General features: G+C 54.9%; 1 protein-coding gene across 5 annotated transcripts in view; it reads right to left on the bottom strand.

Moving 5' to 3' along the window:
• Positions 1 to 13,159, bottom strand: part of LOC116939239 (uncharacterized) — a 48,102-nt gene extending 34,943 nt beyond the window's left edge. For 2 of the 5 annotated variants that reach the window (XM_032947402.2, XM_032947401.2), the window contains exon 1: positions 1,942 to 2,622. The gene's annotated coding sequence lies outside the window, so the exon portion shown is untranslated. Of the gene's footprint in view, positions 1 to 1,941; positions 2,623 to 13,014 lie in introns of those variants that run through there. The other 3 variants (XM_032947404.2, XM_032947403.2, XM_076062904.1) reach the window with 2 other exon arrangements.
• Between the last annotated feature and the right edge of the window lie 9,931 nt (positions 13,160 to 23,090).

The raw sequence follows: 23,090 nt of genomic DNA on the forward strand, positions 1-23,090 counted from the left end.
ACACACAGAGACAGGGAGCCACACAGAGACAGGGAGACAGAGACACACAGAGACAGGGAGACAGACAGAGACACACAGAGACAGGGAGACACACAGAGACACACAGAGACAGGGAGACAGACAGAGACACACAGAGACAGGGAGACACACAGAGACACACAGAGGCAGGGAGTTACACAGAGACAGGGAGACTGACAGAGACACACAGAGGCAGGGAGACACACAGAGGCAGGGAGACACACAGACACACAGAGACACACAGAAACAGGGAGACACAGAGGCAGGGAGACACACAGACAGGGAGACACACAGACAGGGAGACACACAGAGACAAACAGAGACAGGGAGACACACAGAGACACACAGAGACAGGGAGACACACAGAGACAGGGAGACACACAGAGGCAGGGAGACACACAGAGACACACAGAGGCAGGGAGACACACAGAGACAGGGAGACACGGAGACACACAGAGGCAGGGAGACACACTGAGACAGGGAGACACACAGAGACACACAGAGACAGAGACACACAGAGACAGGGAGACACACAGAGGCAGGGAGACACACAGAGACACACAGAGACAGGGAGACACACAGAAACACACAGAGACACACAGAGACAGGGAGACTGACAGAGACACACAGAGACAGGGAGACTGACAGAGACATACAGATGCAGCTAGACACACAGAGACAGGGAAACACACAGAGACAGGGAGACATACAAGAGACACACAGAGACAGAGAGACACACAGAGACAGGGAGAGACACAGAGACACACAGAGACAGAGAGACACACAGAGACAAAGAGACAGGGAGACACACAGAGACACACAGCGACAGGAAGACAGAGACACACACAGAGACAGGAAGACAGAGACACACACAGAGACAGGGAGACAGAGACACACAGAGACAGGGAGACACACAGAGACAGGGAGACACACAGAGACAGGGAGACACACAGAGACACACAGAGACAGGGAGACTGACAGAGACACACAGAGAGAGGGAGACTGGCAGAGACACACAGATACAGGGAGACACATAGAGACACACAGAGACAGGGAGATTGACAGAGACACACAGAGACAGGGAGACACACAGAGACAGGGAGACACACAGAGACAAAGAGACAGGGAGACACACAGAGACAGGGAGACAGACAGAGACACAGAGACAGGGAAACACACAGAGACAGGGAGCCACACAGAGACACACAGAGACAGGGAGACAGGCAGAGACAGAGACAGGGAGACACACAGAGATACACAGAGACACACAGAGACAGGGAGACAGACAGAGACACACAGAGACAGGGAGACACACAGAGACACACAGAGACGGAGTTACACAGAGACAGGGAGACTGACAGAGACACACAGAGGCAGGGAGACACACAGAGGCAGGGAGACACACAGACACACAGAGACACACAGAGACTGGGAGACATAGAGGTAGGGAGACACACAGAGACATGGAGACACACAGAGACACACAGAGACAGGGAGACACACAGAGACAGGGAGACACACAGAGACACACAGAGGCAGGGAGACACACAGAGACAGGGAGGCACACAGAGACACACAGAAACAGAGACACACAGAGACAGGGAGACACACAGAGACAGGGAGACTGACAGAGACTGTCGCATGCGTTCGAGACGGTACCCTCTACAGCAACTCTCTCCACCTCCTCCATAACCTTCACCATCAGCATCGCCTCGAGCCACATCGACACCACCGCGACCACCACAGCAATCTCCTCAATCACCTCCGATAGCGATGTCTACACTGCCACATGTAACCATGGGAGCGCGGCTGCCACGACACAAAGTCTATAATCTCGCTCTGCAGATAACAACAACAACAGCAGCAGCAGCGACTTCCCCGCACAACCATCCCGTGGTCCCAAGGAGCAAGACGCCGAGTTACCTGGGGCCCTGCAGCCACCACCACCTCCAGCTCCTTCTCGCGACCCACGAAACTGAGAGCTCCGTGGGTCGGGGAGGCCCCACAACTAAACACGGGGGACCCGAACCCCCTGGACGGAACCCCTTTGGGCCCCCGAGTCCCACACGCGGACAGCGGCGCGGCCCGGAGCGACGGTGAAGTAAAGTGGCGTCGCCTCTCGGCCTCCCGCGGGGCCCTTTTGTGTGAGCCCCTCTCGGCCCCTCCCCCACACGGCGACCTCAGCCAGAGAGAGAAGAGGGAGAAGCTGATCAGCGCCTACAACAACAACACAATGGGGCAGCAGCACGCAGCGGCTCCTCTCTCTCTCCCTGCTTCCCTCTCCTCCTGTCCGCCGCGCCTCTGGGACCCCGAGCCCCAGCAGGGCCCAGCGAGGCACCGCTCGCTCCCTGGCGGCCCCAGAGGGGCCCGGCCCCTGTCCCCTATCGAGAGAGGGATTCGGTCGTCTAGGGGAGTCCACATATTCTGTTTTTTTTTCTTCCCAAGAGACAGTCGTCCTTTTGAATTCGCGGTCCTAGACAATCCGGAAGTCTTTTCGAAACACAAACAACCATTAAAAGTCCCGATTTGTGTAAAGTTAACGATGTTTTTGTTTAACCCGGTGGGAACTCAAGAGGCCAGCATGAGTCTCCTTTTCAAGAGGGACCGGAGTCGGTTCCATCGCGTGCTCCCTTCTTCCCACGTAATGCCCCCCCCCCCCTCAGCAGTGGCAGCCACCAGCGGGCAGTGCGCCATTGGGTCCATGACCGCAGGGGAATCTTGAGCCGTGCGTCCCCATCTCTCTGGTTCCTCAGTGTGATTTGTGCTCCCCTCCCACGAGAATTCAGTGCCGAACGTCCCAACCCTCCCGTCAGAGTCTCTAGACTCAGTGAGGCTTTCCTAGAACAACACCAGCTTCAAATCAATAAAGGCCAGCTTCAAATCAATAAAGACCAGCTTCAAATCAATAAAGACTAGCTTCAAATCAATAAAGACCAGCTTCAAATCAATAAAGACCAACCTCAAATCAATAAAGACCAGCTTCAAATCAATAAAGACCACCTTCAAATCAACACCAGCTTCAAATAAATAAACACCAGCTTCAAATCAATAAAGACCAGCTTCAAATAAAAAGGAGCACCTTCAAATCAATAAAGACCAGCTTCAAATCAATAAAGACCGCCTTCAAATCAACACCAGCTTCAAATCAATAAACACCAGCTTCAAATCAATAAAGACCACCTTCAAATCAATAATGACCACCTTCAAATCAATAAACACCAGCTTCAAATCAATAAAGACCAGCTTCAAATCAACACCAGCTTCAAATCAATAAAGACCAGCTTCAAATCAACACCAGCTTCAAATCAATAAAGACCAGCTTCAAATCAATAAATACCAGCTTAAAATCAATAAAGACCACCTTCAAATCAATAAAGATCACCTTCAAATCAACACCAGCTTCAAATCAATAAAGACCAGCTTCAAATCAACACCAGCTTCAAATCAATAAAGACCACCTTCAAATCAATAAAGACCACCTTCAAATCAATAAAGACCAGCTTCAAATCAATAAAGACCACCTTCAAATCATTAAAGACCACCTTCAAATCATTAAAGACCAGCAGTACCATCATTGCCGAATTGGGGGGGGGGGGGCTGTGGCTCTCGGTGGCAAAGTGTGGCCGCTGAGGCAAGTGCTGTGAAGTTCGCTACCAGACGGGGGGGGGCGGGCGGCAGCTGTGCACACTGACACCAGCTATGTCAACAGCCAAGACGACGGTGAGACGGCTGCTGTAGTCCACTGCTACCGAACCCGACACCGGAGAGGAAGCACACAGCCTGTACACCCTGTAGCTTATACACACACAGCCTGCACACCCTGTAACTCATACACACAGCCCGCACACCATGTAGCTTATACACACACAGCCTGCACACCCTGTAACTCATACACACAGCCTGTACACCCTGTAGCTTATACACACACAGCCTGTACACCCTGTAGCGTATACACACACAGCCTGTACACCCTGTAACTTATACACACACAGCCTGCACACCCTGTAACTCATACACACAGCCTGTACACCCTGTAGCTTATACACACACAGCCTGCACACCCTGTAACTTATACACACACAGCCTGCACACCCTGTAACTCATACACACAGCATGTACACCCTGTAGCTTATACACACACAGCCTGTACACCCTGTAACTCATACACACAGCCTGCACACCCTGTAACTCATACACACAGCCTGTACACCCTGTAACTTATACACACACAGCCTGCACACCCTATAACTTATACACACACAGCCTGTACACCCTGTAGCTTATACACACACAGCCTGCACACCCTATAACTTATACACACAGCCTGTACACCCTGTAGCTTATACACACACAGCCTGCACACCCTATAACTTATACACACAGCCTGCACACCCTATAGCTTATACACACACAGCCTGCACACCCTATAACTTATACACACACAGCCTGCACACCCTATAACTTATACACACACCGCCTGTACACCCTGTAGCTTATACACACACAGCCTGCACACCCTGTAGCTTATACACACACAGCCTGCACACCCTATAACTTATACACACAGCCTGTACACCCTATAGTTTATAGTTTACACAGCCTGCACACCCTGTAACTTATACACACACAGCCTGCACACCCTATAATTAATACACACACAGCCTGCACACCCAATAACTTATACACACACAGCCCACACACCCAGTAACTTATACACACACAGCCTGCACACCCTATAATTAATACACACACATCCTGCACACCCTGTAACTTATACACACAGCCTGTACACCCTGTAGCTTATACACACACAGCCTGCACACCCTGTAGCTTATACACACACAGCCTGCACACCCTGTAACTTATACACACACAGCCTGCACACCCTGTAGCTTATACACACACAGCCTGCACACCCTGTAGCTTATACACACACCGCCTGCACACCCTATAACTAATACACACACAGCCTGCACACCCAGTAACTTATACACACACAGCCTGCACACCCTCTAACTTATACACACACAGCATGCACACCCTGTAGCTTATACACACACAGCCTGCACACCCTGTAGCTTATACACACAGCCTGCACACCCAGTAACTTATACACACACAGCCTGCACACCCTGTAGCTCATAAACACACAGCCTGCACACCCAGTAACTTATACACACACAGCCTGCACACCCTGTAGCTTATACACACACAGCCTGCACACCCAGTAACTTATACACACACAGCCTGCACACGCTGTAACTTATACACACACAGCCCACACACCCAGTAACTTATACACACACAGCCTGCACACCCTATAACTAATACACACAGCCTGCACACCCTCTAACTTATACACACACAGCCCACACACCCAGTAACTTATACACACACAGCCTGCACACCCAGTAACTTATACACACACAGCCTGCACACCCTCTAACTTATACACACACAGCCCACACACCCTGTAACTCATACACACAGCCTGCACACCTTATAACTTATACACACACAGCCCGCACACCCAGTAACTCACACACCCAGCCCGCACACCCAGTAACTCACACACATAGCCCACACACAGAGTAACTCACACACACAGTAACTCACACACAGCCCGCACACCCAGTAACTCACACACACAGTAACTCACACACACAGTGACTCACACACACAGTAACTCACACACCTAGTAACTCACACACACAGTAACTCACACACGCAGTAACTCACACACAGTAACTCACACACACAGTAACTCACAAACCTAGTAACTCACACACACAGTAACTCACACACACAGTAACTCACACACACAGTAACTCACACACACAGTAACTCACAAACCTAGTAACTCACACACACAGTAACTCACACACACAGCCCGCACACCCAGTAACTCACACACAGCCCGCACACCCAGTAACTCACACACCCAGTAACTCATACAACAACAACAACCGCCATTCGCCACCAAGTGGCGGTGACGTCACCACGACGCTTGTGCCAGGCTATGTGCACCCTGAGGCCACGTGAAGTGTTGAACGCCCGCTGGCAGGAGGTCACGGGGCAGACCCGGGTGCCACGGGTCGACTGACTGAGATGACTGGCTGATGCACCACCTGTGTCCCCTACTGTGCCAACCTGCTGTGCTTTAGCCACCCGGCGCTCCGCTCGTTGTTCTGAACGTCGCTCCTCCGCCCTCCGTTGATGTTGGAGGGCGACTACCTCCAACTGCCCAGTAGCATCCTTCACGAGCCTCCTCCACAGAGGCCGATCTTGACACCGCTGGTACCAGTCATCAGCAAGTCCACTCAGCTCCACGTCCTCCTGTACCACATCACTCCATCTCTTCTCTAGCCCGTGCCGCGCCCGCTTAGCCCCCTCAATCCGGCCGAACAAAAGCTGTTTCGGCATGCGGTGGCTGGGCATGCGGGCTACATGACCCAGCCATCGCAGCCTTGCCCGCCGGAGGAGCTCACCGATGGGACCTTGCCCAGATCTTTCAAGGATTTGTGAGCTCCTCACACAATCCAGTCTGGTTAAACCCAGGATGGATCGTAGGCAGGCCAGCCTAAATGTTTCTAACCGGCGAAGATGTTCCATTAGGGGGGTCCACGTTTCGCAAGCGTAGAGAAGGGAGGGAATGACCGTGGCCGAGAAGACCTGAAGCTTAGTGCGGAGCGACAGACCAGGTAGCTTCCACACAGCGTTACGCAACCGATGAAAAGATATTGCCGCTCGACTGATTCGGAGTGAGACCTCTGCTGTTAAACTGGAGCCAGTCATAAGCACACTGCCCAGGTATGGGAAACTCTCCACTCTCTCCACAACTGCCCCATCACCGATTGGGAGTTGTGGGGGTGGAGTGTCCGATGGTACAAAATACCCAGGCAGGTGCTTAGTTTTGGTGGGGCTGATGGTAAGGCCCCACCTCTTAGTGGCACGCTTCAGTCTCAGCAGCAGCGTCTCCAACTCCTCCTATGACTGAGCAGCTATTACCAAATCATCAGCATACATAACGTGGTTGAGCAATAGGGAGCCATCCCTTGACCGCACCCGGGCATCGATCAGCCTCCCATTATATCTGTACCATATGGAGATTCCCCCGGTACAGCTATTGAAGGCTTCACGAACTACGTGGTCAAAATAGATGTTAAATAATGTGGGAGCCAGAAGACATCCCTGTCGCACCCCAAGGTGTACAGGGAATGGCTCTGACTCCCGGCCACGTAGTTTTACCCGGGCCCGCTCACCATCATGAAGGTCCTTAATGATCGTGAGCAGAGGGTCAGGTACTCCAAAAGCACGAAGACCGACCCAGAGCCCAGGCCTACTGATGGTATCATAGGCCTTGACCAGGTCAATAAAGCAGAGATGTAGGTCTTGTTGGAATTCCCTACACCTCTGCTGTAGCAGACGGACAGAAAATATGGCATCTGTGCAGGACCGCCCTTTCTTGAAACCGCATTGGGGCTCCGCAAGCCTCTCCTCAGCGTGCCTGGCAAGGCGATGCTGAATAATCCTTGCCAGGACCTTTCCCGGAACACTGAGGAGTGAGATGCCCCTGTAGTTGTTACAATCTGTGCGGTCCCCCTTCTTAAAAAGGGGGACCACCAGGGCATCCTTCCAATCCTGCGGAACCCGTCCAGTGGTCCAGACTGTTGTTATGATGTCATATAGGGCAGTCTGTGCACAAACGCCACCCTCCCTCAGCATTTCGCTTGGGAGATCATCTCTGCCCGCTGCCTTTCCTGGTCTCAGACTCCGGATCGCCTTCAGTACTTCCTCAACAGATGGCACCTCAGCCAGCCACTCACAGGGGGTGACTTCTTCCAATATTTGAGGCACCGCAGCCTCAGCAGGGTCATCCTCACTTTGTGCCACGATGTTTTCCTGGCTGAGGGATTTTCCCTCCCTCCCTCAGGACCTCACAGAAATGCTCAGCAAATCTGCAAACCTGTTCCTGGGGGTCGGAGATTGGATCACCGTTTTTTTCCCCTAATGATGGTAATAGGTGTGGCGCTGCAGGTTACTTTTTTGATGGAGTTAAATAGAGATTTGTGATCACGGGCCACTGAGGCAGACTCCATCTCCTCAGCAACCCGCGACCACCACCCATCCTTGCAGCGCCTCACGGCTCTCCGAACCTCCGAGTGAAGGCTGCGGTAAGCCTCCTCATTCTCTGACGTGGGATTCTGTAGCCGATGACAGTGGGCCTGTCGCTTTTTCTCAACCATCCTGAACACCTCCTCTGTCAGCCAGGGTCTCTGGGGAGGTCTGGACCGCGTACCTAAAGCAGCCATTGCAGCTGCATGGTAACTCACACAGTAACTCACACACACAGTAACTCACACACACAGTAACTCACACACAGTAACTCACACACACAGTAACTCACACACACAGTAACTCACACACACAGTAACTCACACACACAGTAACTCACACACCTAGTAACTCACACACACAGTAACTCACACACACAGTAACTCACACACACAGTAACTCACACACACAGTAACTCACACACCTACTAACTCACACACACAGTAACTCACACACACAGTAACTCACACACCTACTAACTCACACACACAGTAACTCACACACACAGTAACTCACACACCTACTAACTCACACACACAGTAACTCACACACACAGTAATTCACACACAGCCCGCACACACAGTAACTCACACACACAGTAACTCACACACACAGTAACTCACACACACAGTAACTCACACACAGCCCGCACACATAGTAACTCACACACACAGTAACTCACACACACAGCAGGACTGGAGTAAAAGGGGTCGTCGGTCTTTACCTCTCTCTTCTAGGGAGCGAGAATCCCGGTGAGGTAAGAACGAGATGAGACCCTCACCCTCGTGACCCTCACCCTCGTGACCCTCACCCTCGTGACCCTCACCCTCGTGACCCTCACCCTCGTGACCCTCACCCTCGTGACCCTCACCCTCGTGACCCTCACCCTCGTGACCCTCACCCTCGTGACCCTCACCTGCGAGTCGCGGCCTGGGGAGAAGCAGCGAGCGGCGGTGACAGCGCCTCCAGCGGCTGTGATTGGCGGCTGTGACGTCACCACTCACCTCCCCGTCTCCTCCCTGCCCACCTGCATCCCTGCTCACCTGCCTCCCTGCCCACCTGCCTCCCTGCTCACCTGCCTCCCTGCCCACCTGCCTCCCTGCCCACCTGCCTCCCTGCTCACCTGCCTCCCTGCCCACCTGCCTCCCTGCTCACCTGCCTCCCTGCCCACCTGCCCACCTGCCTCCCTGCCCACCTGCTCACCTGCCTCCCTGCTTCACCTGCCTCCCTGCCCACCTGCCTCCCTGCCTCCCTGCCCACCTGCCTCCCTGCCCACCTGCCTCCCTGCCCACCTGCCTCCCTGCCCAACTGCCTCCCTGCTCACCTGCCTCCCTGCCCACCTCTGTCTCGCCTCACTCTCCTGCCCTGACCCTATGCGAGAATTTGGCGACGCGCGCGCTCGCGGACTGGGGGACTCACATAGGCACTCGACTCCCCGCAGGTGAATCATACAAAGATCGCCCGTATCGCCTGTTGGGGCAAGTACTCCAAGCGAGAACCTATTACGGCCCAGAGGTCAATAAGACAAATACACACGTGTGTGTATAACTCATGTACCAACACACGTGTACAAAACAAGACAAAGATCCCCCGTATAGCCTTAATAGACTGTTGGGGCAAGTGCTGTTAGCGAGTACACAGAACGCATGTCCACACACACACACCTATATGCTTTGCACACACGAGTACGCGCCACACATACACGTGTACAGTACATAACATACCCACTCGTGTGTGTATACACACATACACACGTGTATACAAAGACAAAACACGACCTGTTGAAACCTGTACAAACACACAAGTGTACTGTACACACAAAGACAGACATCCCGTGTAACTGGTGGGGCAAGTGCTTTGTGCGAGACCTTCTAAGGTCGGGGCGACGCACGAGGGGGTGGTATGACCGATGTCATGGTCGGCCGTCTTTGTCTCCCGCGTGCCGACGTTTACACACCGCACCAGGAACTCATTTAAGGCTGAGTCGACCTAGCGGAGGTTCATAGGATCCCTCGTCTCGTCACTGACGCTAGCCATGGTTACGAAGAGAACAGATGGCCAGGTTCACAGGGGGTGCTGATGGTGATGAAAGTTGTGATAGTGTGAGTTGTGATGGTGAGGATGTGTGTCGTGTTGAGTCAGTGATGTTGACTCAGGTTTCGCTGTTTGTTCAGCGGTAGCCGTGGCGTCACCCGAACCGCTGGCGGGTCCACGACCGAGGCTGGACTCAGGAAGGGAGTAGGGGACGACCCCTCAACATCGTAAGCCAGGCTCGAGCCACTGCTGGATGAAGGCCTCTCCACAATGCAACTACAACTGCACGGCTGCCCCGTGTGATTTCGGGTTGTGATGGGCTAAAGCGTGGCTATTCCCGCCTCTTCCAAGCCGTGTTTGGCCGGCGTCGAAGAAGAGACTAAAATAGCCTCCAGAGCTCCCTCAAGTGGAGGCTCTTCGGCCAGCAGCGGCGCGAGCAAGGCAATTGCTGGCCTGCGCCTTTACCACAACCGCGACAACAACGGGCGACTGCCTGCCTGAGCGTGGCCACGTGCACGCGTGGCCTCGCCGTGAGAGCGGGCGGCTCCCCCCGCATTCCTGGAACCTCCCTCTCGCCTCCAGCCTCGGCAGCAGCAGCTGCTGGAGTCGAGTTTAAAGTTGGCTTCAGCTCAGCGGCTGGCGGAGAAACAAAATAAAAGCACGTGACGCGACGCCACGAGGCCATAACCTCCCCCGGGCCCCGCACCCACGTGTGCCGGCGTGGTGGAGGTGACGCCGGCACACAGGCAAAGGTGCCCCATGTAAACTCGTAATAGGCTGCTGTTTGGGGAAAGTGCTGTTACTGAGCACCTAAATAAGCCGAAATGGAACATTTGGGTGGGGTGGGGGGGCTAGCACGATAACCCAGCCGCCTTCGTCTACCCAGGTGGTGAGTGGCCAACACCATGACCGGCCGGCTGTCTGATGTTTTCACACCGCACCAGGTACTCATTTAAGGCTGAGTGGACCTATGGGATAGAGGTGCAGGACCGGTTAAAGTATACGTCACCGATGTCGGTTGTGGGCGAAAAATTAACTCGGGTAACAGAGTCCGGAGCGCAGCGCGCTAACAACTGCGCCACCGCTCCAACACAGGCCGACTGAACTTCACGCGAGTACCAAATTCGGTCTGTTAACAATTAGCACTGGGGGAGACGAAGGCTGCCGGGCGTGGTGTGAGCCACCCACCGCCTCGTGTGCCGTGCCGGCCGTCATAGGTGCTGCTCGCTCGCAGCACTGTCTCTAGCAGGCAGTTAGAGGCTATGGGGGGGGGGGGATCTACGTTGGGGCATCCACGATGGAGAATATCAGCAGCAGCTTCCAGCCGTGGGGGGGGGGGGGGGGGCGCCGTTGAAGTGGGCCAGGGGTTGGCGACCTTTCAAAGCAGAAGAGGAAGTAGAGCACGCAGAGATACTTGTGCACGAACACAGCAGCTGGTGTACAGCAAGATGACAACAACAACGACGCACATTCTCACTTAAATAAACAAGGTAGGTGATGGGATAAACTGCGTCGATTTAGTTTGCCCCCCCCCCCCTTAGTTATGCGTTAACAACACAGTTTGTACAATTTGTTGTCACCAAGGCATGCCATCGTCATCCATTCCCTGCCACAATTAATACATTATCTTTACGTTAAATTAAGATTTCAGTTTCATAAAAAAGGCTGCTCACAAGGGGGCAGCCAAAGAGCCGCAGGTTGCCGACCCCTGAACCCGTGACTCGGGACTCGGGACCCCCCCCCCCCCCCCCCCCAGTGTCCGTCGCTCGGCTGCAGCCCCTGCACCGTTCTCCGCGGGGTCAGCTACCGCCCGACCTCGCACGCGGGGAGTGCTTGGGGTCACGCAGGACCCTAACCCGCACTGGGGGTCTCCTTTGGGGTTAGGTTAGGTTTGGGGGTAGAGTTTGACTTTAGGGTTAGAGTCAGGGCGTTGTTCTTCTCTCGTATGGATATGGGTTGAGTAGCAACTTGAAATCGGAGCCCGGGTCTTACAGTTACTGCCTCGGGAGCCCAGCGAGTGCGGTGGACACCGCTCGCCGTGGCCGTGAGTCCACCACGAGTTCACCATGAGTTCACGAATTCACCACGAGTTCACGAATTCACCACGAATTCACCACGAGTTCACGAATTCACCACGAATTCACGAGTTCACGAGTTCACCACAAATTCACCACGAATTCACGAGTTCACGAATTCACCACGAGTTCACCACGAGTTCACAAATTCACCACGAGTTCACGAATTCACCACGAGTTCACAAATTCACTAGGAGTTCCACTGTTGCGGTGTGCCGTCTCCTCGTTTGCTGCCACATCTGATCAACAACCTCTTCTGCCCCCCCTTCTCTCCACCCCCCTTCTCTGCAGCGGATGTATCTATAATGAGTCGCTCTTTATGGCTCCGCGCGTTACTCATTAGCGAAGGGTGCCGGACTCAACCGCACGAGTCAATTGTTAGGATCGGGAGACCCCCCCCCCCCCCCCGCAGAGAGGGGCCGTACCAAGGGAGATCCGCACTACTCAGCGGGGGTCCCAGCGCCCCCCCGCCCCCCGAGGCTTGATACGGAACGCGCTCAAATTTTGTGATGGTGGTGGTAACAGTGATAATGATGGCGAATATTAATGTTGGTGATGGTCGTGGTGATGATCATGATGCTGTTGATGTTTATGATATTGATGATGATGGAGATGATGCGTCCCCACGCCGTCATCTTTGTGTTGCATCAGACATCACCGCCACGACCGCCACCACCGCACACCCCGGCGCGTAATTGGGACTGACAGCTCCTCCATCATCGCGGCAGCGCAACGGCACGGGCGGCGAGACGGCGCGAGAAGCAGTACTTACAGCACGGGGCAACACGCGGCCAGTTCGTGTACAGCACGGAGTCAGCACGGAGCAGTTCGTTGAGATCACGGGGCAGTTCGCGGGCAGTACAGGAGTCGGCACGGCGTGTCTCTTCGCGTGTCGCCGACAGGTGAACGCGGCGGTGTGGTTTTACCTTGACTCATGCGCACCCCCCGCCCCCATCACGCAGGTATCACGCCCATCCACCTCCCCCACTGCCCACACCGCAATGGTTTTCACCCCGGAGCCTCGGGGTTCAGCACTGGGGAGTCTGGTCTGGCAGCCTCGCGCACATTCACTCTGTGCGAGTGCACTCATAGTGATACAAATATCCCCCGTAAAACCTGAGCATACTGTAGGGTCAAGTGCTGTTAGCGAGCACCTATGAAGGCCGGCACGGCACCTGTGGGGGTGGGTGGTCACACAACACCTTTGTCTCCCGAGTGCTGATATTTACACACCGCACCAGGTTTCAAGTTTCAAGTTTTCATTTATTAGATATAGCCCTGTTAGCCATGCGGCTCTTGAGTCGGGTGCAACCGCAACATACAAAATATGAACAGAGAACATCTTAAAGCGACGACACGCAACAGAAATATCCTGGATAAACCAGCAAATCTTCCAGAAAAAAAACCCCACCGTATCAAAACGCTGTGTGCAAAAATCCCAGTGTGATGCAAGTCAAACAATAACAACCATAAGACATATTCTTGGTTCTTTCGGTAAGAATATGAATCCCTGCAGTCACGAAAGCTTTAAATCAAAATTTAACCATAAGGCAATTTAGATTAAAGTTATCAACTCCGCACTTTCGCAAGCAACATGGCTTAACTATATGTTTTCGAAATCACCAAAATAAAGCTATAAAAACAATGTAACAACAGTAATCATAGGAACTGTGATTCAAATTTAACAATAAACGATATACATAACATGTACGACCAAACTTGCAGCCATAGCTGGCAGCATGGCACTACCAGTGTATGATGTGTGAGTGAGTCAGTGGTAGTGTGAGTGAGCGTATGATGTGTGAGTCAGCGTATGATGTGTGAGTCAGCGTATGATGTGTGAGTGAGTCAGTAGTAGTGTGAGTGAGTGTATGTGTGAGTCAGCATATGATTGAGTGTATGATGAGTGAATCAGTGTATGATGGGTCAGTGGTTGTGTGAGTGAGTGTATGATGTGTGAGTGCGTCAGCGTATGACTGAGTCAGTGTATGATGATTGAGTCGGTGTATGATGTGTGAGTGAGTCAGTGTAAGATGAGTGAATCACGGCCTCCTCCCCGCCATCACGGCCTCCTACACGCCATCATGGCCTGTGCAGCTCAAGAAAGCGAGGACTCTCGCACGTGCCACCGCTCCAAGCAGCAATGGGCTCTTACCAAGTACTCGTTTTAATCTGAGTCGACCTAGGGGAGGCCCAGGACTTTTTCAGATATTCGTCCCTGGTTGTTGGCCGTAAGCGAGACTCGAACTCGGCGTAGTGCAGTGTGCTGACCGCTACACTACCGCTCCCCACGGAAGCAGAGACGCGGACAAAGGACACCATGACACCCACAGTGCGGGCGCAGTGCGGACACTCGCACCTCACAGCCAGAAGTGCCTGAGTTCGATTCCCGACTCGTGCTGCTTGCTGTGTGGGGTTTGTATGGATGCATGGAGTTTTCTCCGGGTGCTCCAGTTTCCTCCCATAGCTGCTAGACGCACACACACAATGCAACTGGTATTGAACAAACATCCTAATGCTGAAAAGCTACCTGCAAATTACTCAATTGGGATCACACACAGCAGCAGCATCGCCCCCTAATGCGAAAACTTGGCAGGACCCTCCTGAAAAATAACCTTGAGACTCCGTGAGGCTTTCCAGGGTGAACGCACCTATATACAATACATAAAATGTTGAAAATATTGACCAGCACATACAAATACCGATACCAATATCCATACACAAACATACAGAACCACACAAAAGAGTGGCATAATATTCTGCGCATCTCCTGTTTACAGCCCTGAGCCAGCGGCAGGGATGCCTATGGTGGGGAGCGAGTCTCTGATCGAACCACCACTGTTGACTTCCCCAAAGAGCAGTACGAGTTCTATTGACCCTGAGCGATTTGGACTCGCAAGCTTGCAATCGCGAGCAGCTCGCTCTCCCACTGAATCACCTGGCCGGTTCACACGCACACAGACAAAGATCCCCCGGATAGCCTGAACAGACTTTCAAGGTAAGTGTTGTTGGCGAGCACTGATGTTCACAAGCACACAAGCACAATTTCACACGCAAATGACACACGCGCTCGCACACATGTCCACACTTAAATAGACACGTGCGCGCACACCTATTAATAGTAAGGTTACACGTGTTTACCCAGGAGAGCATCGCCGAGTCTCAAGAATGTCTCAGGAGGGTCCTGCCAGGTCTTCGCAGGCTTTTCTCTGTGAGGCACGGGTTGGGTCGCCATTGCGCGACCTTTCCACCCATTAACTGTAGGCAGCCGCTCCTGCCTGGCCTGATGAGTCGCGTAAACTCGGGCCATTTGCTGTTGCAGGTCGCTGTTATCGCAACGCACGTATGATCCTTGAATCACACAGACGCAATCACACACGCGGGTCATAAACACGCACCGGATAAGTGGCGGTGTCATCACCACGGCGCTCGTGCCAGGCCACGTGCACTTAACTGCTCTCTCACACACAAACACAATCTAAAAAGCTAACGAGGATTTCTCGCATAGCCATGCAAACCCATGGGACATGTTCTGTTGGCGAGCACCTATGAAGGCCGGCGCGGCACACACACAACTCTCACGAACGTGAATATTCTCCTTATAGCTTTAACAGGCGGTGGAGGCAAGTGCTGTTGGAGAGCAACGATAATAATCCCCCACATGAAGGCCGGTATGGCACACGAAGGGGGTGAGTGGCCAACACCATGATCGGCCGTCTTTGTCTGATGCTTACACACCGCACCAAGTACGCATTTAAGGCTGAGTCGAGCTTGGGGAGGCCCAAAACAAGTTTATATATTCAACTGTTTATTGGTCTTGAGCGGGAATTGAACCCTGGTTCGTAGCGCAGTGCGCCAACAACGACACTACCGCTGAACAGACAAAACAAAGACACACGTCCACATACACGCGCACAGACACCCATAGCGAGACACACACACACACCTCCCCCACGCGGCACAGGCGTGTCGGGTCGCTAATGGGTAATTGCCGGTGACGGCTTCACGATGAGCTCATGCCTGTCTCGCGTGGAAACGGAACCAAAGTGCAGCAGCTTGCGGGGCGCCCGGCGTGCTGTGCGGCACAGGTGTGCGGGCTGCCGGGCCCTGCCCCCCCCCAGGTGTGCGGGCTGCCGGGCCCTGCCCCCCCCCAGGTGTGCGGGCTGCCGGGCCCTGCCCCCCCCCCAGGTGTGCGGGGTGCCGGGCCCTGCCACCCCCAGGTGTGCGGGCTGCCGGGCCCTGCCCCCCCAGGTGTGCGGCTGCCGGGCCCTGCCCCCCCCCCCAGGTGTGCGGGCTGCCGGGCCCTGCCCCCCCCCCAGGTGTGCGGGCTGCCGGGCCCTGCCCTCCCCCCAGGTGTGCGGGCTGCCGGGCCCTGCCCCCCCCCCCCCAGGTGTGCGGGCTGCCGGGCCCTGCCCCCCAGGTGTGCGGGCTGCCGGGCCCTGCCCACCACGCCACCGCCAGGAGCTTTGCCCCCCTCCGCTCTCTATTCAGTCAGCTCATTCCGCGTGTCGGGGGGGGGGGGGGTACCCAGCCGTGCCGCGCCGCACAAGTGTGCCCAGGTGCGAGTTGGGGGAGCCGAACCCCCCACTCCTCTGTCCGCCCTCGCGTGGCCCCACACCTGTGAACGAGCGACTCGGGCGTGGTTGGGGAGGCGTTGGGAGCCGAATTATTACAGTTGGGTCCGGGTCCGCGACCATAGATTATGTTGACACGCCCGGCACACAACGTCCGGGTGTGTCAACACACCCGGACGCCTCGACACCAGTCGCCTTTCTCCCACCCCACTCGTGGTTTGGTCTCTTCGTCTTACTCGGAGCCGTCGAGCGACACCGTTGTGATTGTTTTGATTTCACTTTCGTTGCTGTAACGTTTTATGCTATCCGTCTTTGCTTTTGTAAATTATGGTGACCCACGTCGCTCTTGCAAACGAGACCCATATTTCCTGTTCCGCTCTCTCTGGGGTCTCACGCTGGTTACACAAAGTCACTGTGCGACGTGGACCTACTGTGGTCTCCCAGCGAACGGCATAACATTCAGTGGGGAATTCAACTGCGGGGTTTTTTTTCTCTCAAGGTCAACTGGAAGAGGTGACCAGGGTTGGTGCAGTTGATGACAACACCACGACCACCGACAGCACCACGACCATCACCGCACCTCCCCATCGGTTCCTTCCCTCTGCCAGAACCTGCAACAGTTGCGTAGTCGGGAACTCGTGACTTCCAGGTTCTACTCTGACGGCCTCATCAGCATCAGAGCCGAATACCAAACCCCTCGGAATGCGTCGGATAACCAACAAGCATAGCAAGTGTTATAGGCTGCTGCTGTGACTTAACGCTCGTCAGCAGAATGCATGGCGTTAGGAGGCCTTCATCCAGCAGTGGAACTCGAACGTGACGTGGCACCTGTTCAAGGCGACCCCCGTACCAGCCCTGTTGTTGTGGGGTCTCATTTGTTGTGGGGTCTCATGACTGGGAGCGCGTGGGGCAAGATGTCAATGATTGACTCGCAACCACCAGGGAAAAAACAAAGATCCCCGTATAGCCTTAACAGAATGTCGGGGCAAGTGCTGCTAGCGAACAGCTGCAAAGGCCGGCGCGGCGCACGAGGCGGTAGGTGGCTAGCACCACGCTCGGCCGCCTTTGTCTCCCTCATGGAAATGTTTACACATCCCATCATGTACTCATTTGAGACTGAGTAGACCTAGGGGACGCCCAGGACCGGTGCAGATATTCGTCAAAGGTGTTGGTGGCCGTGAGCGAGAATCGATTCGTAGCAAAACGCGCTTTGTACTGTATATTGAAGTTCTTTCGCACCGTACGTAGCCAACCGTGCTAATTGGAGCTGCGTTAGCCGCTACACTACCGCTCCCCACAACTATGCATCACACACGTACACAAACACAAACATACTCGCAGTCTCACACACATTCTTACGCATGCAAACGAACGCACACGGAAACTGCACACATATACACATTCTCACACACACACCCTCACGCACATTCTCAAAGACAAAAGACGAAGATAAAGATCCCCCGTATAGCCTCAACAGACTGTAGGGGCAAGTGCTGTTAGCGAGCACCTATGAAGGCCAGAAAGGTACACGAGGGGGTGGGTGGCCAGCACCACGCCCGACCGCCTTAGTCTCCCCAGTGGCAATGTTTTTATCCACCGCACCAGGTACTCTTTTGAGGCTGAGTCGACCTAGGGGAGGCCCAGGACCGGTTCAGATAATCGTCACTGGTGTTGGCCGTGAGCGGGAATCGAACCCGGGTGGCCAGGTTCATAGCGCAGCGCGTTAACCGCTACACTACCGCTCCCCACCACACACATTGTCACACACATTGTCACACACATTGTCACACACATTGTCACACACATTGTCACACACATTGTCACACACATTGTCACACACATTGTCACACACATTGTCACACACATTGTCACACACATTGTCACACACATTGTCACACACATTGTCACACACATTGTCACACACATTGTCACACACATTGTCACACACATTGTCACACACATTGTCACACACATTGTCACACACATTGTCACACACATTGTCACACACATTGTCACACACATTGTCGCACTCACTCACTCGCACACAGTCACACACATTGTCACACACACTCACTCACACTCACTCGCACACACTGTCACACACATTGTCACAACAACCGCCATTCGCCACTAAGTGGGGGTGACGTCACCACGACGCTTGTGCCAGGCCATGTGCACCTTGAGGCCACGTGAAGTGTCGAACGCCCGCTGGCTGGTCACGGGGCAGACCCAGGTGCCACGGGTCGACTGAGATGACTGGCTGATGCACCACCTGTGCCCCCTACTGTGCCAACCTGCTGTGCCCTAGTCACCCGGCGCTCCGCTCGTTGTTGTGAGCGTCGCTCCTCCGCCCTCCGTTGTTGCTGGAGGGCGACTACCTCCAACTGCCCAGTAGCGTCCTTCACGAGCCTCCTCCACAGAGGCCGATCTTGATACCGCTGGTACCAGTCATCGGCGAGTCCACTCAGCTCCACGTCCTCCTGTACCACGTCACTCCATCTCTTCTCTAGCCTGTGCCGCGCCCGTTTAGCCCCCTTGATTCGGCCGACATGCGGTGGCTGGGCATGCGGGCTACATGACCCAGCCAACGCAGCCTTGCCTGCCGGAGGAGCTCACCGATGGGACCTTGCCCAGATCTTTCAAGGATTTGTGAGCTCCTCACACAATCCAGTCTGGTTAAACCCAGGATGGATCGTAGGCAGGCCAGCCTAAATGTTTCCAACCGGCGAAGATGTTTCATTAGGGGGGTCCACGTTTCGCAAGCGTAGAGAAGGGAGGGAATGACCGTGGCCGAGAAGACCTGAAGCTTAGTGCGGAGCGACAGACCAGGTAGCTTCCACACAGCGTTACGCAACCGATGAAAAGATATTGCCGCTCGACTGATTCGGAGTGAGACCTCTGCTGTTAAACTGGAGCCGGTCATAAGCACACTGCCCAGGTATGGGCAGTCACACACTGTCACACACACTGTCACACACATTGTCACACTCACATTGTCACACTCATTGTTGTCACACGCAAGCTGGATACAAGCGACTGCGAGAAGCCTCACTGGGGTCTGACCCCGGGCGAGGGGCATGCGGGGACCCTCATTTCCGTGCCCCACGATGTCCGTGTCCCCCCCCCCCCCACCCCCCGTGTGCTCCAAAACCCAAAGTTCAAATCCGGGTTGGGGAAAGGGGGTCGACTCGGCCCGGCCCATCATCCCTGAGGGGGGGAGGATAAAATTGGTACTTATCGCTTTGTGGGGTAAGTCAACAGCGGTTGTCATGTGAAAAGACTCGCCTCCGCCATACGAACGTGGAATCTCTTATCACTGGCTCAGGGCAGTGACCAAGAGTTGAACACGAATGGCTTGAAGCTCACTGCCACTGCTGACGGAGGAGCTGCGTGGGGCCGCGAACTGTGCCGCCCCCTGGTGGGGAGGGGAGGGGGGGCACGAGCGCTGAGGCGGGCGATTTAGTCGGCTCCATTCTCCATGATTCGTATCACCCAGCCTTGCCGAGTCTCGCGACTCTTTTCCAGGAGGGTCCTGCCGAGTTTACGCGGCGGGGGGGGGGGGGGGTCACGGCTGCTGTGCCTAAATCCTCACGAGACATTCACAGTCAAGTAATTTGTGGTGCAATTTGTCAGATTTGGTCAAGTTGGACCATGACGCCGCCACACAATCGGCCTGCCTTAGCGAATAACGTCACGGGGATCTTCAACGTCCAGAGCGAAGCAGATGGCATGCATTTGTAAGGTAAACACGCACCGCGGTTTTAACCAGGGCGGCCGCCGGTGTCGAACCGCTAACCTCTGCAACGAGTGGTGAACGCACGACTGCCGAGCCGTGCCGGAGTGCAGTCTGCGCGTGCGTGGCTGCTTCGCAGACGTCCAGACGACACGAGTCGGACACGAGCAACGGACGAGACGCAGAGGGCAGGACGGGAATGACCTCCGGCTCCAGGCGCGTAGCGGCACGTGCAAGTGGTGAGCGACGGGATTAGTCCGTGATGCCAGTGGAACTCGGTACGAGCCGCGGGAGCAACGCTCTACGTGCCCAATCACAGAAAATAATTTCGTAACCCCGCTAATTTCAAGCAGTTATGGCATGAAACATTGTTATTGGCCATGAGAAATTTGAGGTAAAGCTATGCCACCCTCAGGTGCCACCCCCAGGCTCATGGATAAAGTATGTGGGGGTCGAGCGGCAGAACGGGGCACGACATGAGGCCGCCGCGTCCGGTCCCAACGTCCGGGGCAGCGACGCGGCCGAGCGAGAGGAGGGGCACCATCACCCGCTCGTCCCACAGGTTCACAGTTCGAACTCAGTGGCCGCTCTGGATAACACTGCGGGTGTCATCACCGTCGCGCACAACATCATCAACCAGAGCACCAGCACACACTGCGTCATCCACCACGGCGCCCTCACCCTACGGCCGCCCTGGTTAATGCTGCGGTTGTGTATTAACGATAAAACGCTACGTGCCGTCTGCCTCACAGCGAGCTCGGCTTGACAGATCCTGCGATGGCGTTTGCCAGCGTCACCGTCACTCTGGGTTTCTCACCTGGTGCACAGAAAATAAGATTTGAACGGTCCCAACATCCCACATGTTAAAGACTGCCAGCGCGCTACTCAATTGGGCAACACCCCACAGCGGCAACACCTCCACCGTGGGGGCAGGCTGCCTCGCGCTCCACCACGATGGTCCCAACACCAAACGAAGCCCAGAACGTTTTGACGAGAGGCGCCGATGGAGGGGACGCGACGGGGGATCCTCGGACTGAGCCAGTGGACAAAGACAACGCGGAGATTGCAGCGGAGACGACACACGGGACGGATTACACGGGAGCCGGAACCGGGAAGCGGAAGACGCCAGGCCGTTGGACCGCACGGAGAGCGTGGCTGCACAGACCACGCAGTGGTTACGCTCGCGCCTCACAGCAACAAGCGCCTGGATTCGATTCCCTGACTCGGGCCACGAGGGAGACAAAGGCGGCTGATAGTGGTGCTGGCCACCCACCCCCTCGTGTGCTGTGACGGCCTTCATAGGTGCTCGCTAACAGCACTTGCCCCAACAGTCTGTTCAGGCTATATAGGAATCAGTTTTTTTTCTCTAGTGATCGGGAGTCAATCATGCTCTCCCCCCGGTCTGCATGGGGATTCCTCCGGTTTCCTCCGGAAGCTAAAAATGTAACCGGTATTGGACAAAACATCCCAATGCTGACAAATTACTCAACTGGGATCACCTGCAGCAGCAACGTGGCCCATAACTGCGAAAAATTAGCAGGATCCTCCTGAAAAGCAGCTGAGACTCGTTGAGGCTTTGCTGGGTGAACAAGCGGAACGACTACGGGGCGACGCGGGAGAGGCCGTGCCGCTCCGATGCGGTTGTGTCGTGCCGAGCAACGCGAAGTTTCGCTCCACGTGTCGGCAGCTTCTTTAGGAACGGAACTCAAAAACGCACGAGGGTGCTGAGAAAAAGGACGGACAAGAAAATTATGAACAGAACTTCTGAATGGCACACAATGCTGCAGAACGAGGTCAGTCGACCGCGTGTGGGCCCCTCGTGGCGCGGGGCTCACACGCGGCCTTGCCGCCGTACCTCCTCGGGAAGGGCGAGGGAGACAAAGACGGACGTGGAAGGAGATGACATCGACGAGTGAGTGCTTGTGCTGAGAGACAGCGCTGGCACGCGTTTACGGGAGCTGACGTGGCCAGAAGACGGCACACGAGAACACGACGGAGTCTCAACACGCCGGACAGAGATGGCGGGCGGAGCTCTCCTGCGGAGGAGAGGCCGTCAGCCAGAGTGAAGTCTGACGTCTGGACTTGGAACAGCCAACTCCCTTCCACCGTTCAGGCCTAAGGCCGTCTCCCACCCACACGGCGTCTTGGCTTGCCTTGCCGGTGCGCGGTGGCTCCGCACGGCGAGCCCATTGCTCTGAGCGAGCGGCGCCCCCACAGGCTCCACGGATCCACGCCAGCCAGAGGTGGCTCGGCGGTTGAGCGAGCGGCTCGCAAGACGCACGTTGGGAGTTCAAATCCTGTTTGGGCCTGACTCATCCCATCGTCCCTCTGGCAGTAGATACGAGTACCACCTCATGGGGAAGTCTAGTTTTTTCCTTTTCGACGGACTCGTCCCCGCCATAGGAATGCGGAAGGGTTGAGAGCTGTAAGCAGGAGACAAACACCACCTCAGTGCTTAATGAGCGAGGAAATTGCTGAGCGAAACCAACGGTGTTGCGCTCATAGCAGTGGTGTAACGAGCTTGGCCCCCTCTCGCCCTGG

Source organism: Petromyzon marinus, chromosome 5 (genome assembly GCF_048934315.1).
Source record: "Petromyzon marinus isolate PM22_M1 ecotype Great Lakes invasive population chromosome 5, UKy_Petmar_22M1.pri1.0, whole genome shotgun sequence".
Taxonomy (NCBI): domain Eukaryota; kingdom Metazoa; phylum Chordata; class Hyperoartia; order Petromyzontiformes; family Petromyzontidae; genus Petromyzon; species Petromyzon marinus.